The 18252-nt window shown below is 39.9% G+C and overlaps 1 protein-coding gene across 2 annotated transcripts in view; it reads right to left on the minus strand.

The window, feature by feature from the left end:
• Positions 1-17050, minus strand: part of plppr1 (phospholipid phosphatase related 1) — a 74701-nt gene extending 57651 nt beyond the window's left edge. For both annotated transcript variants that reach the window (XM_084046903.1, XM_084046902.1), the window contains exon 1: positions 16919-17050. The gene's annotated coding sequence lies outside the window, so the exon portion shown is untranslated. The remainder of the gene's footprint in view (positions 1-16918) is intronic.
• Between the last annotated feature and the right edge of the window lie 1202 nt (positions 17051-18252).

An 18252-nucleotide genomic window follows, 5' to 3' on the forward strand; every position in this document is an offset into this window, starting at 1 on the left:
AGATTGCCATGTAAAGTTACCTTGCCAAAGTTAGAGAATAGATTATTTTGACAAATGTATTGTATACAAAAATCTGACACAAAACACAATATTTTCAGATCACGCCATAAGACAACATTCTTTTTAACATAGACTATCATTTTTAGGTGGGTAGCGGTTTATTTAGACCCGGGGACATTGCGCAATTACGATGACTTCACCCATTTTTAACCTATCTTCATATAATGGTCCTCAGTGATGCTCATGATTTAACAAAAATCTACTCGGTCTGTGTCTCATAGGAAGGCTGTGGACACTTCAGAAACCTGCCTACCAGTTACATCATCGTTAGGCAGTTTTTTTTGCTTTTGAACAAGATCTTTTTGATTTGTATTAACACAAGAATAATGTCTTCCATTATAGCATGCTAACTTTCCAGGAATATAAAGCCTGCAGTTTCTATTGGCTTGGATTCCCCATCGATGTCGTCACTGGTAGGCGGGTTTCTGAAGTGTCCACAGCCCTCCTCTGAGACACAGACCAAGTAGAGAGAAATGGCACCATATTATAATGAGCATTAGTGAGGAGCAATCATATGAAGATAGGTTGAAAATGGGTGAAGTTGTCCTTTAAGCTGACTATTCCTTTTGCTGGTCAGCTAGTAGTGTAGTAGTTTGCTGATTATTCCCTCTAGTCAATGTAGTTCTGTCCATTCCTTTTAGAGGGGGAAATGAAGAAAGGTTGAAAAGATTTAATTCCAAGCAGCTCCACCGCCTATAGGAGATTATCCAGCCTCAACATCTTCCTATCGTCACAACTATACAATGAACTACATCCAGTTTCCGCAGGCCAATTCATTATTATTAGATTAAAAAAAGATGATCAGATCAGATCGTCCCTCACAACTGCAAGCTCATCAAACGAGTAGCCTCAAGGCCTTGTCAGAATTCATCACCGTCTCCGTGATGAATTCACTGAGACGGTGACGCTCCACTCTGATGACTTTGTTCACATGAACCTGAGAGTGATTGCTGGCTGCGATGACGGGTGCGATGAAGGGTGTCTCCTTTCCTGTCCATTGCATGGTGGTAAGGAAGTAGAAAACTTCATTTATAAAGCGCTTTTCAACACATAGTTACTATGTGCTGTGCAATGAGGAAAGAGATCAGTTCACATGAAAATAAATAATAAAATATCAAACAAATAAGGAACATAATGATATAACATTTAAACATATACACAGAAAGCCAAACAATCATCATACAACAAAGTGCTTTTAACATTTCTTACAACAGTCAGCTGACTAATGGTAGACGGTACCAGGGCTGGAGAAACCACTGCAAAGCCCCAGTCAGCCTTAATTGTGGGACAGTCAGAAGGCCTTGGTCAGAAGACCTGAGAGATCTCACATTTGTTTTGCAGTTTGGTTGCAGTTATTCGGAGATGTAAAGTATGGCCAGCCCATGTAGTGCTTTATAGGTGGTTAAAAGTATTTTTGAAATAAATTATGAATTAATTCAATGGGCAGCCAGTGAAGAGCAGCCAGGCCCAGCACTACCAGTGTAATATGTGACCTAGCATGTGAGGAGTCAAGACAGGAGCCAAGACTGGAGCCAAGACAGAGGAGTGACTCAGGGTGATAAACAGTCCCTTGCAATAATCGAGATGGGATGAAACAAAAGTATAACAGATTTTTTACAGATTTTGAACACACACACACACACACACACACACACACACACACACACACACACACACACACACACACACACACACACACACACACACACACAAAGAGAGAGAGACTCGGCTCGGATCGTTACTTGAAAATATGTACTTTCTGAAATACAGTGCGACATCAAATTCCTGGTCTTAAAATGAACTTGAACTCTTATAATGCACTAGGGTACTTGTGTTTACTTGTTCAACAACAACCAAAATATACCCCTGCACCCTCAAGGTGGAGGGCCCCCTTATACCTACGCGGCCCTACCTCCCTGCAACGCAAAGTAAAACATCCTGGACCTGGACTATTGAATTCAAATAGGGGGACCATTTTGAGTACATTTATGAGCTGACATTAACATAGCAAATGTCTTTATATTTAAAGTACTTCCTCCCTTGGTTACACCCTTTTATGTGAGTGTGAACTGCGAATGGCTAAGTGATGCACAGGTTACACACAGGTCGAGTGGGCCTAGGTCTGGGGGATCCTCAGACTGGGCCTAGTCCCGAAAAATTATGTGCTGGCAGGTCAGGTCGGAAGGAAACGAGTAAAATCAGTTTTTAGTATATCAGTATTTTGATTATGTAAACCTCTACAGAAAATGAGAAACACTCTGGAGTCCCAAAATTCGCTAGGTTCCAAAATTGCAATGTAACAAATGTCTAGCCAGCTGGCGCATTAAAAAGGAGAGACACACCATCAGTTCTTCTTCCCAGTGCTTAGATGCACCATTTGTCCTAAATTTGGATCAAATGAGCACAAAAAATATTCCCCGTCGGTTTGTGTATTCCTGTCAATACTGCAAGCTTTGCCGTACTCAATTCAGCTAACTTTTGCACTGACGCTTTTTCCATTCCTACTATTTCAATTGCATAATAATGAACAATTCCACTATAGGATTGTGAATCAGCCCACAAGCAACGCTGCAATTCAGAACTATGCAATCGACAAAACAAATTTGCAGTTCACTTGTTTCAGATGCATGTATTAATCTCCATTCCATTACGATCAGAGCTCACACTGCAGACGCAGCTCAGAAAAACAAACATTTTCTCCAAACGTAGTCAATTCTTATTTCATGGGTTTTCGATAGTCCATTGTGTGTATATTAACTAGATTAATTATGTCAAACACATACAATAGGCATAGTCTATTTGTATTTGAATAGCCAGGGCTGAATGCAAAGCAAATTTGATCTGGTAGTGTAAGCTTATAATAGCATATTGTCTATCCTACAAAACAGGCAAAATGTATGAACAACAAATGTTGTTGGGACCAGGCACCCACTAGCCTTTCCCTGAGTACACCGAAAGCCAAAGGAGCAAGTGTCTAAACACAACTACTGTACGTGTTATTGCAACAAGACACATGTAGGATCCATACTAGCCTGCAAAAGGCTCTTAAAAAAGAGATTTGGCCTTTTTTTTTACCAGATGAAGAGCTGTACACATCAACACGTGTCATAGTAGCCAACAAGTCATCATCGGAGACTGAACATCTGGCACAGGCTGACTATTCATGAAGACACACACTTGCAGTTTTGATCTAAAGGCTGATGTCTGGGACTTTGCTCAATGGTACACAAAAATATGTGTTAATATTCATCTATAAACTTGTAAGAGTCACAATATGTACAGAGAGATAGGCTTGTGCAGCAATATCTTTGATGATGTATTTAGATGTTCATAATTTGGGAGTGCCATTAAGACTGGATTTTTAATGCATTTAGATAGGTCATGTTATGTTGCATTTGATTACTTTGCTAAGCTCTAAGGAGCAAAAATTAACCGGACATTTTGATGGATTTACTCTTGCCTTGTTTCTCATAAATATAGAAAAAATTATGAAAAAAAGCCTAATGTTTGAAATCATTTCCTCAAAACAAGTGTACCATATGCCTGAGGTAGCCTGTTTTGAAAACTTCACTCCATGAGAGATTCATTACAGTACATTCCAGCTCCAGAGACACCTACAGTATGGCAGAATCCCATGGCAAGTGCCCAGTGCCACCAGAGTGAGAGAACTCTGTGATGGCCAAAAATACACCCTATTCTAGAAAGCGCAACGCTATGAAAAGAAACAAAACAAGGATGAATATTGGACACGCTTGTAAAAGATTTGGAGAACTCTTGGCAGCAAAGGAGGGAATAAAGTTTCCATTAGCATAAAAACAAATGGGAGACTGTGACTGATCGTTCAAAACTACCTCAAGCATACGGTACACTTGCATATGCTTGAGGTAGTTTTAGGCTATTCTTAGTATTTTTCATCGACATTCAGTGCCTTAATCCATTAAGACCGGGAACGCATCTGTGTCATTTTAAGATCTATTTGGCTATTCAAAAATAGCAGATATACAAGCTCATAGCATGGAACCGAGTGTCGCGCTATGAGCTTGTACAGTAGATCGGCTATTTATTTTTTTATTGTGAAACTTTGTGCAAATCTTTGAGTACATATTTTTTGAAGCAAACATTTGTAAAATATTTTGTTCCAGGGACCCCCAGAAGCAAAGATTTGAGTTACAAATGTTTGCTTTAAAAAATATATATTGAAAGATTTGCACACATTTTCACGATTTCTTTCAAAAATAGCAGATCTACAAGCTCATATGAGCTTGTATCTGCTATTTTTGAATAGCCAAAGAAATCTAAAATGACAGAGATGCGTTCCCGGATTGAATGGGTTAACTTAAACTGGGCTAAAGCACTAGTATTCATTTTTACCTCATAAAGTATATTCAGTCAGTCAGTCACGCACGCGCGCACACACGCACGTGTACATACGCACACACTATTATAATGGTCCACAGGCTGCAGCCTTGTTAGTAGAGAAATGTCTGTCTTCCAGTGAAACGGTCGCAGAGGAGCTGCTTGAACAGAAATCATGTTAATACGTGGGTGGAGGAGGTCAGGATTGCCCATCAAACCATTACATTCACATTAGTTTACATACTGGAGTGGAGTCGTGTACTAGAATATCTACTACTCGTGAGTAAGACAGCAGCCCACTTTCCTGCACTCACATGAGGCCATAACATAGGGGATTGTGGATTTAGCATGCACGTACAATATCAAATATGCCTCCGGTATTCTTGCCCCATTCTTATTTGAATTCACGAGTTTGACATGAAAATGACAGACTGAAAGAAAGAGGAGAAAGTGAGAGACAATTAATGATAAAAAAAATACAAAGATTTTTAAAGAGCCTGCTTCACCCCCTAAAACATATTATTTTTTGTAGTTGTTTTTTACACAGCTCAGCCTCTCAGGGTATAATCCAAGTATTGTGTATCCATTACGTGTCCTCATTACTTGCAAAACACTGCATCTCCTCTCAAACGTAACGTTTTAAAACACTTCCAGGGTCGAGCGAGGAGCGTGCCTGGGTGATATCGTTTTGCTGTTGTTAATCCTGGACCTCAATTTCCTTCAATTCATCAAGTATTGTGTTTGTTTTTGGACCGTTTATTTACTGTGTGAAGGAATGAGACGCAAACAAAAAATCTCCATAAATGCAGGTCTTCACAGTGTGAGTGATTGATAGAAAACAAAGTATTCCTTTAAAGTTTGCGATAAAGCCTTGTGTTTCAAAACAAGCCAGCTGCAGCACCTTGGCCTGGCTCCCCATCTTTTTTTATCAAAAACTTCACATGCACCCAGTACACTACAGCAGCCAGAGACAAACATAGCTCTACTACCAGCAGGCTGATATCAGTTTTGTTATCGAGTCAAGTGATGAGGTAATTGGTTATTACGTTTTCCACAGACAGATTGTTGTGACGGCCATGCAATTGGAAGTCATCTCATCTTGCACCGGTAAATCTGCCATAATGCAGTGCTAGTGACAAACATGGCAGGAGCTCGGTGAGCTTTCCCCCCTGTGCTTCACTTTAGAGTTAATCTCACTTGAGATGAAAACACAGGGTGAGAAAATGAGAACTCCTGACTCGGGACACCGGGGGTGTGAACAATACAATCATCCATCTCCCTTTGAAAATGGATGAGAGCTTGTCCCCTAAAAATATAGGATGATAAAACGAGTGAATGCGAGAGTTAAGTCATCACAAACTGATATAGAGGACATGTCCTTAGAAAAATCATCATGACCGACGGTACAGGCACAATGAAGAGAAGGGGAGAGATAATGTTGTGTGTCAAACGTTTCTCCCTATATGTGTAGATTACAAAAGCATAAAAGGCAAACCATGAAACATGTATAGTCGCTGTCAGGTGGAAACCTTGTATGTCCAAAACGATTACTTTTCAAGAAATGAAGAAAGAAAACAAACATGTGTTAATGAATCCAATGTACATACAAGGTTTCTGCTTGACAGCTACATTATTAAAGGATAAACTGCAGAAAGGAATGAAAGAACTTTAAATAAATGGGATAAAAAGGAATCAATGACATATCATGAATCTGAAAGACATTGAGTACGGGGGTGCAGAACAATCGCAATCACACAAAGCCTTGTTTGTTTTGAGGTAGTCCAAAATTGGATAAAAAAGAAAATCTGAATAACTGAATCACTTTCCAGGCCATTTCTAAAGAAACCCTTATCTAAATCTACTTACAAAGATGCCTTTGCTATTATTCTATCTTCACATCTTGACCTTGCCTCAAAAATATTACGCAAGACCGTAAGCGGTGCCAGAGATTGTGTTTTCATCCACTGTCTCTGCCAGCACATTCTCAGTGTGATATCAATCCAACATGCCATACGGTTATCCTGCAACTAATAACCTTGTGTGTAGAGGAGGGGAGGGGCTCCAATGAATCCATTATTGTCAAAGTGTGGTCATATAGAAGCATACAAAACAATCATATAATAGAGCACATTCACTATGACTCTTTCGTGTCACTTAAAGTGAAGTCACAAGGTTATAGCAGTGGGAAGAAAAACATGTTTAACACAAGGGAACTAAATGTGAAAAAACACTAACAGAATTCTTTAAGCCACAATTAGTCATCACATCCTAGAGCAGAGGTTCCAAAACATTTCAATGCCTTCTAGGACCCCTAAATAGAATAGCCATGTAGCCTCTGTCTGTGGCCCCCCTTTTGATAAAATAGATAAATAGATACCACTGTCCAGACTATTTTGTTTTAATATATTCTGCTTATTTATGGCCCAAACCAGTAGTTCTCAACCATTTTCTGTGTAATGGAACAACACTGTAAGGCGACATGAGGATGGGGATTAGATCACCCTCCGGCGGTTGTATTGAAAACTCAATGAGGTCGCTGACCTCAAATTATTAGCCAAGACAGGGAACACCAACTAATCATGACTTCTATACAAAAACAAACGTCTTCCTTTGTCGAGTTGCTAAAGACAAAACTGAGCATTTGCAATACTGAAGTGCAACATCATTCTATAAGGCTTTGCTGTATTAAATGCCTGTTTGGGTGGACGTAAAAGCAGCCCAAATGTTCGTCAAAAACTCAACGAATGAATTGAGATTACTTCAGAAAGAAGGCAGCAACTAGGCTCCAAAGTAGCCTGTCACGGGTTTGTGCGTCGCGGGTTCGAGTCCCTATCCTGACGGCCTTTGCTGCATGTCACTCCCCATCTCTCTCCACATTTCCTGTCAACCTACTATCCTATCAATAAAAGGCATAAAAAAAGACCCAAAACAATATTTAAAAAGAAAAAAGAAAGAAGAGACATCAGGGTAAATGTGGAAGGGACACACACCACCATAACAATCTGCAAACTCTACAGTAAATCTGTGTAGGAATTACGGCTGTTCAATTTTGCCTAAAATTTGTATCCCATATTTTTTCTCTGAAAGCGTTGTCCAAACAAAAAAAAAATCAGTTTGATTCAAAATCGATTAATCGTACAGCTCTAATAGGAATATATACAGTATGTGTATGGGAATATAAATGGAAGAATCTAGGTTGTGTTGTGTTTGTGCATAATATGTGCACCCATTCCCTGCTGACGAATAAGCATCTCAGAATTTTGGTCTAGCCTATATTTAGATCAAACAACCTCCTACTGCCTGATTATAAGCAGAATATGTTCTCCTTCATTCCATAAGCCATCGTTAGAACTGCATATTTTAATGAAAATATAACAAAACAGTATCAATAGATTATTGAAAAATAATCTAATTTCCAATGCATCTTTCAACAATTTAAGGGGTACTTAGTTAATATTTGGTCTGTACTCCATTGTTAAGTCTTCCAGGATAAACAGTCTCATGCACTAATGAGGAACACACCGGTGTGTGCGCGTGGGGTTTAGTTCACACGCTCCTCCAGGCGTGTGCATCGAAGCAGACATTCTCAAAGTGTGGCCTCCGGGCCAATTTCAGCCCACAAAAATGTTTTGTGTGGCTAGGCCTGTCACACAATTATTACATTATTTTGCATAATTATCATAATCATTTCCATGTTGAAGAATATGCATATATTTTCAAGTAATTGTGGAAATAGCAATTGGCTATTTCCACTATTAATTTAAAAAGATTTTGAGAATAAAATGATTAAATATGGCCTATCTTGGCCATATCGGTCATTGTCAGTCATTTATTTATATTTAAGTTATTCGTTACATCTGCCCCATGCAATTTTTGTTTACAAAGCCTAAACAGAAATGTAATTTTGCTCCAATATGTTCCAATGTTGAATGGAAAAACACAATAATTAACTGTTAATCGCAATAATTGTCAACTAAAATGTTATGATCGTGACAGTGAACTGCATTAAGTGATGTGAAAAGTTATTCACTCACCCTCCATTTCAATTAATAGTAAATGTATTACACTGGCGATATCTACATAGCAGCAATAGTGGCAGCATCACAGTACCTACTGATTTATCTGTGCTTGAAATGTGTTGCTATTTTAGTGCGAGCTGAAGTTCTTTCACATTCTCAAATTAAACCACAGTTTGTTGAGAACATAACAAGCATGAAGGACCCTCCAGCATGCAAAGAACACAGTATTGGAAGAGAAACGGAGCGGCTCTTACTTTGTCATACGGTACCTGAAGGGCAAGATAAAGTTATGCGTTTAATCTTGCAAGCAGGTGAACTCAAGGAGTTTATTATAATACATCATTAATCTCCGATCTTATGACCGGTTCTTGGGTGACAGCTTTAAAAGGCACAACAGAAACAGTCCAAAAGTAGCAAAAAACCCTAAAATCATATCTCTAGCTTGGAACACATTGAAGGTCTCTGTTGAGTTTAAGGAAAAGAATATAAGAGGGAGTGTTATGGTGAATAACATCACAGCTATCATTGCAGGCACAAGCTGGCCGGTGAGTGCCATACATCACAACTGTGATGTTATCAGAGTGTGAGTTATACGACGACAAGTGTAGGGAGTCAACCTTTTCTCTGGGGCCCTTTTCTCTAGGGCGTAAAGGGAACCCAGTACAATGCAGGCGCATGGCTCCAGTGAACTGAAGTCTTACAATCCTTGCAGTATCTTGCTTAGCTTGTTTAACGTATAATGTCTGCAGTCAGTAGATGATAAATTAAATCCATACACCAGCTCATGGGGCTCATACCATACAACAACTTTTGTAGTCAGGGGTCACCAACAAAGTTTACTAGAGCAAAACTGCCAACAAGTCAGATCCCCCCCACCGCCCACACACACCATCATTTCTGCTAAACACAGACCCACACAATGCTGTACGAGCACTAAAGACAATATTAACATGCCAAAGAGGTAGGCAGTCTGTGTTATTCAGCGTCTAGGCCTTTGCCTGACTAACATTAAAGGCGAAGACCACCCAGTAATCTATGTTTGCGAGACGTTTTCTTACACTGAAAAATAGTCTAATAGAATAAATGAATCAACCACATCATCTCATTCGCCATTTAAAAATACAAATGGTCCCAATACCAAAATGAATGGATAAGATAGGACTCACTCTATATAGACTCAAAAGCCTAAGCTACAGTGTCAGGGACTCTAACTTCTGATTTTCCATGAAATCAGAAGTTAGAAACATATGGCTCCTATGGAAAAGATGAAGAAGGAGGGAATGTCCGCACACAACATTCCCTTCTTCTTCACTTGATTATTTTTCAAATAAAAAAGAACTGTGGGGATGTGCATATGTACCTTTTTTCATGTTTTTCCCTATGGAAGAGATCCCCTAGAATACGGATAGTTTTAGACTATCAGTAGTCTAACCAATCGACCACCGTGAGTGGTAATGTTACTCATACTGATCAGCCTAGTACTGTGCCTGGAACTGGAAGTGGAATGATTACAATTACAATTCAGGCATTTCACTCTCTCTCTCTGTTCCGGAGGGACTTACAAAGTGCAATGTCAAAGAAAGTGCCATGAACCCTCGGCAACCAGGATGAACTGAATTGATGCCACACATCTCATGCCACATATGTTGTTAAGTGTGTTCACCAGAGCTCATGCCAGAATTTCATTTTGTGCTAGCAGATAAGCTTGCCAGACAAACAATTAATTCAGGCCATTATTACCAATGCGTACATTAACTGTGTGTGCTAATATTTTGTTTGATTGCTTTTTTGGATTGACTCCTATGAGTGTGTGCGTGCATGTGTGTGTGTGCACGTGCGTGCATGTGTTTGCAGTTTCCATTAGACCTGGTGTTTATTTGTTGAAATCCGCTGGCATGTTCCTCTTCAGACAGATAGCTACAGAAGGCAGAGCAGTGCTTTTTGGACCATAGTAAAGTGGGTTTTATATTGTGTGGTGATTTTTTTTCTTCATCGATTGTGCATCTTTCCCAGACAAGTCTGCAATTAATCGAGGCTTGGTTATTTGACAGCCCTAGCTTGTAGATCGGCTATTTTCGCCAAAGAGATTTGGCAGAAAAAAGGAGCAGCACAGGCTCTGGGCTGTCTATGGGCCCCTATTGTGGAATAAAGCGAAAATAGCCTATGTGCAAGCTCACAAAGCATTGGATTGTGTTATGAACTTGTAGATGCATGCACACTCACAGTAGGCCAAGGAAGAAGCTCCACCCAAAAGTGGCGCTACAACAGCCCACTTCACGTTTTGGCCAATAACTCGTACAATTAAAATATATTTTACCCCCGGATTCCTTGAATCATCACTCTTCATATGTTTTCTAGATTGCATTATCCACCATTTAGCGTTTTCTTCAAAACACACTTTTTGCTAGATGTACAAGTTAGATTTTTCAGATCCCATTCCAAGTGGCTATGACCAAAGTTAGCAGGCCCTGGGTAGGCAACCCGGCCTGGCGGAGACCTATGCTCCGAGGAGCACACTTTTCTAGTTGAAAATGTGGGGAAATGATTTAAACTAATGACATGGTCAAAATAAGGACGCCACAGGCATGAAACATCTTAGAAATTGAATTAAAAATGATTTATATTTTATGTTTTTACAATACATTTCTACATTCTTCCTCTCCTTTCCAATTGGTCCGCTGGGCGCCCCCTGGTGCCCCGGCAGCAGCCCCCACTTTGAAAACCTGTGCCTTACACAAGCTTTTTTTCCTAAGAGTGCACATTACTGATATGCATCAGCCTGCCAAGATATGGAGAGGTGGTTTGCCATTCTCCATCTCCCTGAGCAGGCCTTATCTCACCTTTGGGCCAAATCAGTCCCCTGGGACATCCCAGTGACAGATCTATCACCCTATCATGGGGCAGGAGGACAACCCCCCATTCAACCAATTCTGCCCTCCTCAAGGCCAGCAGTAATCAAATACCTGCTATCAACACAACTAGGAACGGATAGATGGTCACGTGAGTGTGTGTTTGCATTTGAGTGTATGCGAGTTGAGTATTTGAATGCATGTGTATGAGTAAAAGCACAATGTGTGCATGCGTGAATTGACTGTGTGAATGGACGCAAGTGTGCGTGTGTGTGTTTGTGTATTTGTGTGTTGACTGTGTTAATGCATGAGTGAATGCACGTGAGGGTGTGCGTGTGTGGGTTAATGCATGTGTATGGCTATGAGTGAATGTGTGTGTGTGCGTGCGTGCACAATCAATAGTCAGTCTCCTGTGTGGGAATAAAACCAGCATTGGATATCAGACAAGAGTTCAAAGGTCATAGCTTCCTACTGCATCACCTAAATATGCATGTCTGGTGTTTTCTTCAATAACATGGAGGTGTTAGAAGGGAACACTCCTGCTGAAATTGATTATATACGGAAATTAAAACATTTCCAGAGCTTGCATCATAAATGGCCTGGTTTGGGTTTTTGAAAGAAATTGTTTAAAACACACTTTTCTTTATAATCAAATAGCTCCAAATGCAGGTTTAGAACATTTCGTTCTACATTAAAAGGGGTCTGGGTTGCTCCCATATAGAACCAGCTCTATACTGGGTCAGGAGCTAAACCTTTTCAGCTCCGTAAAGGGCCTGAGGGTCAAAAAACAATAAGTATTATTTGTCAAACAGCCCCATTCAAATTCACACAGAGTAGAAGTACTCTGATCTGGATTTTGGGGTCTGATACCAATCACCAATTATTTTCCCCAGGATCAGCCAATGCCATAACTGATCTTATGCGTAACACAAATTGCTAATATTTCCAAAATTCTATTTAGCTTGTTAGCAAATAAATAAAGCTTGTTCATTCAGACACATTCCAGTATGATTGGTGTCACGTCACGTGTCCACAAACACAATAATCATCACTGTCGGCCTTTCATCATTATGTTCAAGGGAAAAACAAACCTTGTGTCAAAACTTCACCAATTTGCATGTCTGGGCATGTCTCAAAAGAAACTTTACGGCCATAAAATCTCTAGCTTTTGTTTAAGTTTTAATCTCTACATATACATTTTAAAATGTTATGCTCACAACACGTCCCTGTCAGCTGCTTTTATGTGTGCTCAAGCCATAGTAAGTCAAGAAAACTGAGATTAACTGCATATAGATAGATAACATACCGATATGTTGAATAATTATTTTTTGAAAAGATTTTGACTATTTTCAGCTAGTTTTAATTACTAATTTGCTGTCTGTGTGTCTATCTGTCTGTCTGTCTGTCTTTCTATCCGTCCGTCTGTGTCTGTAGCTAATCTCGCAAACCGCTGGGCCTATCAGCTGCAAAAACATGTTGCACACTGCCAGTAGGGATGCACAGTGCACACTGCCAGTAGGCCTAGCAGCCATCTAGAAGAGGGTTGTGCGTGTGTGTGCGCGCACGTGCACCTGTCTTTCCACAGATAATCTTGCAAACCACTGGGCCGATCAGCACCAAATTTGAAATTTCTTGTGCACGCAGCTCTGCCAGTATAATCTTCATAGTCATAATCTTGTCCTTGACAAGGACACTCCATAATTATATTATATTGTTACTCCATAGGCTATATCACTTGGGTATACTGTATGATTTCACTACCTTCCTGAACATAATAACATCACTGTTTTGGTAGGCCAAAAACATCTCCATCTACCAAAACAAACAGTGAAAACACCAAAATACAACAAGAGGGCAGTGTGTTTTTGCAGTTTAACACCACCACACTACTCAAGAGGCTGATAACTGCTGGTATAGAGGGAATGATTGGTAAAACAATATATATATATTGTTTTGTTATGTAAACACAGAGCTAAGTTACATACTGTGACAATAAACAAGACCACGGCTGATGGTGTGGCCTCCTCAAATATCTGTTTTGTTTTGACATATCCACCTGGGTTCATCACATGAATACACACAGTGAATTCATATGGCACAGTTTGTCTGGCTTGGTGCTCTTATATTGACTGTACTGTAGAACAACCTGCAGAGTTCTTGAGAAAACCAACATTACACAAAACCAACAGCAACATCACAGCCACAGCACAAACCCATGAATTTGTGTGTTTTTGCGTTTTGCATTTGACAGGTCTACTTATCGTCGCTGTCGGGCAGAAACCTTGTATTTCCACATTATTTCATTTTTGTATGTTAGGATAAGGTAGGGTAAGTGATATTGTTTTGTTTAAAGAAGTGTTAAATTGCTTTATATTCCATTGCTATAGACCAGGGTGTTTGTTCAGTAACAGGGGTCTCCCCATCCCTCCAGCTCTTGATTAAACAGAAAATAAATTCCAGGTCGGGATACGGATTTTATCCAATCAGGAGAGAGAACACAGGAAACAGATTAAACAAGTAAATTGGAAGAGATGGCACAAATAAATGAGCAGACAAAGTGTCTGGAACACTAAAAATGTAAGCTGATAAATGGGTACTTTCTCCTGATTGGCTGAAGACCCACCTGAAAATGCGATTTCTGTTCATTAAAGATCTAGAGAGACGCAGACACCCCTGATACTGAACGAACACTCTATAGCAATGATCACCAACAGAATATAGTGCTTTAACCTTTTAACAAAAAAAACGTTTTGTTTTAACCAAAAAATATCACTTACCCTACCTTCAGTGACTTATTTTGTACTTTGTCATATGACAGTGTTGTGCAAAAGTATTATTATTATTGTTTTCACCTATGAAGACATACCCAAAATAGGGATGCCAGGTTCAAAGTGGTTGAGACTGTATGTGGGTTTTTATAAATATTTAACCAATGGCAAGTATTAACAAGACCTGACTAAATAAGCCGAAAAAGTAGCCGTTTTGGACATACAGTACAAGGTTTAACAACGTTCTGCCCATCCCTATAGTCTAGCTTGGGAAATGCTATTATTCAGCAGACAGATGGCAGGTGGTGGGGCATCAGGTGAGTCTCTTCTTGGCTGTCAGCAGGACCCACTGTATACAAGACACTACCTGGCATAGACCCACAATAACATACTGTAATACATAACCAGTATCGCACGTGTGTGTGTGTGTGTGTGTGTGTGTGTGTGTGTGTGTGTGTGTGTGTGTGTGTGTGTGTGTGTGTGTGTGTGTGTGTGTGTGTGTGTGTGTGTGTGTGAGTGAGAGTACATGAATCGTGACTGTATCTATGTGTGTGATATTATGTGTGTCTGTCACATGCACTCGTGCACTGACACATGCAGTGATGCATGTTTTATGTAAAGTTGGTTTCGATACCTTTGGCTTTGTATTGTTGTTAAGCCCCTTGGGTGATTTGGTCACTCCTGCACATTACTTTATTGTCTTTCCAATCAGACATCTGAGGTCACAATGTTGTCATTGTGGGGCAATGAAATGCTATGATACTATATGAGTCATATATATGACATCATCATGCCTATGACATCATAATCAGCATCACAAGTCTAAACTAAACAGGGAGGTGTTCCACTAATCCAAGTCCAAATGCAGGCTAGTAATATTGAAAGAGTCAAGACATACAGTAAATGTAAATACTGTAGTGTAGGCTATAAAGGGTCCACTCCCAATATACTTTCCATTCCCATATATAAGCCCATGCTAAACCACATGCTTCTCAGATAGGCTAATTGCAACGAATTGATAACGTCCTTATAAAAGTAATTTAAATAACAATTTCGTCTATGAGCTCTCAGATATTGCATGTATGCTTTAGGTTTGCAAGCCTAGTGTGTTTTATCCATAGAGTTAAATAAGGTTATATCCCTTTAATTTCTATGACATGCTGATAATAATAACATTATGCTACTACACAGTACCAAGGACAGAGTCTACAGTACATCCACATCCCAAACGCCGGCTGAACCACTGCCACTACTGTTCAGACTGGTCGAAATTAAAGGGGATGAAACGCGAGTTTCAATCAAATGAACAAGGTTATTATAACTACATCGCCCAGCTTGACATTTTAAAGGCAAGCCTAGTTTTCGGAAATACACAAAGGCAGCACTTTAATGCACAGCAAGTCAGCATGAGTGGAAGGAAGGATAGCAAGAAGAGGCTGTCTGATGTTGTTGGGGGGGGGGGGGGGGGGGGGCGGGTAGCTCTGGTAAATGAAAGATTTCACCGGATGGAAAAAGAAATTAAGTTACTCCACTGCGCCCCCTACAGACGGCGTTGCCAGATTATGTGCAAGAAACAAGCAACCAGGTCTAGGAAAACAAGCCCAAAAGAAGAAACTATGGGCCACATGAGCACGTTAAACATTATACACCAGCTATTTGAAAATAGCAGATCTACAAGCTCACAACGCCTCGCGATCGTGAGCGTTGTGAGCTTGTAGATAAACTCTTTGGGGGAAACTATAATAAGCAAACCTGGCAACACTGCCTACAGATCTGGTCAATGGAATTTTTCTATTGACAAAATCTGTAGGGGGCGCAGTTGAGTGACTAAAACATGTTTTCCTTACAGTGAAATATTTTATTTTCTGGACAAAAAGTTAATTTTAGACGTGAGGTGGGGGGCTCCGAGTGTTCCCACTAAGGAAAGTAGGCTTTCAACATCTTAAACCCGTCATTGTTTTGGTGAATGGCGAAATGTATTCTTATTTTTTACTACGACGAGAGGCTGCGCAGCCTGCACTACCGGGGGTGTCCGGGCAACGGCTGGAAAGTAACATAGCGTTAGAGAACTCCTTCTAACGCTATGGACCAGAGCTAGGGGGCGGGGAAGATGAGCAAAATTGAAGCTGGAGACTGCCTGGAGGAGAAGGCATATTTTGGACGGCACTGAAACCGACAAAATCACTGTTCACTGCTAACAAATGAACTGCACAGCTCTGATATTAGAGCTGTGTGACCCCCAGCCTCTTATTTCTGGCGATCACTGTTGCTTGGAGGAGACAGGTGTCTTCTCCTCGATACAATATCGACCATTATATAATTAAAATGACATTTCTGAGAGGATACAGGATAGGGGAGCACTAGGGACATCTGGGCACCGCGATGTAAAATTGGCTATTTTGTCCAAAATGTTAAGAAATTAAATATTTGAAAAAATGGTCTTAAAAAGTAAAGTATACACGATGCACGGTACATCATTAATTATGACTTAATTTGATCCTTCAACTTCTTGTTTATGCCCCAAAATGACTGGATATACAGGCTTGATAGCAATTGTGGAAATATTAGACCGTAATTGTCGAATGTTTAAGCATGTTCTAATCATGTATACTTTACTTTTTTCAAATATTTTTGTTTCATTTTGGACAAAATAGACAATTTTACATCGAGGTGCCCAGATGTCCTTAGTGCCCACCTCTCCTGGATCCCTTCACAGAGGTCCGAACTTATGAGGCAAGCTCTTCACAGTCTGAACAGCAACCAACCACCAGACAATAGATAGTAGAAAACACATTGTCTTGATTTGCAGCCCATAAGGTGGTATGATTTTCACAGTCACTCACAGGGCTCACACGCACGGACTTACCCTTGTGGGATGGATGTATATTCCAGTGAAGAAGCGAATCCATGAAAGAAATTGGGTGGAAGAAGGAATCGTGGCCCCGAAAACGCGTGCGTAATATTACTACTACTCCTCGGTGGGCTCATATAGACACACAGCCAGTCAGTCAGTGCACGGCTGGGCTTGGTGCTCTGGTGCTGAGGCGTGAGGAACATAGGGTAGCGTTTTGCCCCAAGTTTACGATATTATAAGGCAATGTTTGCCATGTGCCAATTTAACGTTTTGGCAACACTTTGTACAGACACAGGATCTCGTGAGTCGTCATAATAATAATCATAATAATAATAACAACAACATCATAAATGATAATAATAATAATGAGAATGTTATAATAATAATGATAATAACAATCATAATAATACAAAATTGTATAATATTATTATAAGTGCAGCAACAACAACAACAACAACAACAAAATTCAACAACAATAATTGATTTTCAATACACTCACAGTCACACTGTGTGTGTGTGTGTGTGTGTGTGTGTGTGTGTGTGTGTGTGTGTGTGTGTGTGTGTGTGTGTGTGTTATTAATATATCCGTCCATCTATGAAATTCATTAAGATAATAATCACTGCCTTATGTCTGAACGCAAAGGCAAAACTTACCTTTACTGTGCGCGTATTGATGGGTGTTGTTGTGCGTCTTCGGGGGGCGGGGCCAAGACGCCGTCCACTGGAGCGTTGTAATGCTCTGTAGGGGCCCTGGTGTTACAAGCAGGGCGGCTGTCTGGCCCACATATTATTCCCAGGGCCAGCCAGCAGTGGTGGAAAAAGTACTCACATTCTTTACTTAAGTAAAAGTATCAATACTGCAATGAACTACTCTGTTACAAGTAAAAGTCCGGAATTAAACATTTACTTAAGTAAAAGTACAAAAGTATTGGTATCAAAATATACTTAAAGTACAAAAGTAAAAGTACTCATTATGCAAAATGTCTCATTTCACAAGTTTTCAAATGAATAATAATCTTAAAATAAAAATCTATTTTCAAATGGCCAAAATGTGTATAGAATTGTACTTAAGTACAGTACTTGAGTAAATGCATAGTTACTTTACACCACTGATTCCCAGGGCCAGCCAGTCTGCCATGTAGACCCCAAGGTCCTATAGAACCCAGACCCAGGCTCATTTCCCAGCTCACGCCTCAGTGGAATCTAAATCATTTGCATTTGGACTTCGTACAATGTACATACATAGTGTTAATTTAACTCAAGATATGTGTACAACCAATATTTTTAACATTTTAACTACACAAATCTTGTATGGGCGTCCCTGCCTGGCACAACATATTTTCAGA

This window comes from Gymnoscopelus microlampas, assembly GCF_963454915.1.
Source record: "Gymnoscopelus microlampas genome assembly, chromosome: 21".
In the NCBI taxonomy this organism is placed as follows: domain Eukaryota; kingdom Metazoa; phylum Chordata; class Actinopteri; order Myctophiformes; family Myctophidae; genus Gymnoscopelus; species Gymnoscopelus microlampas.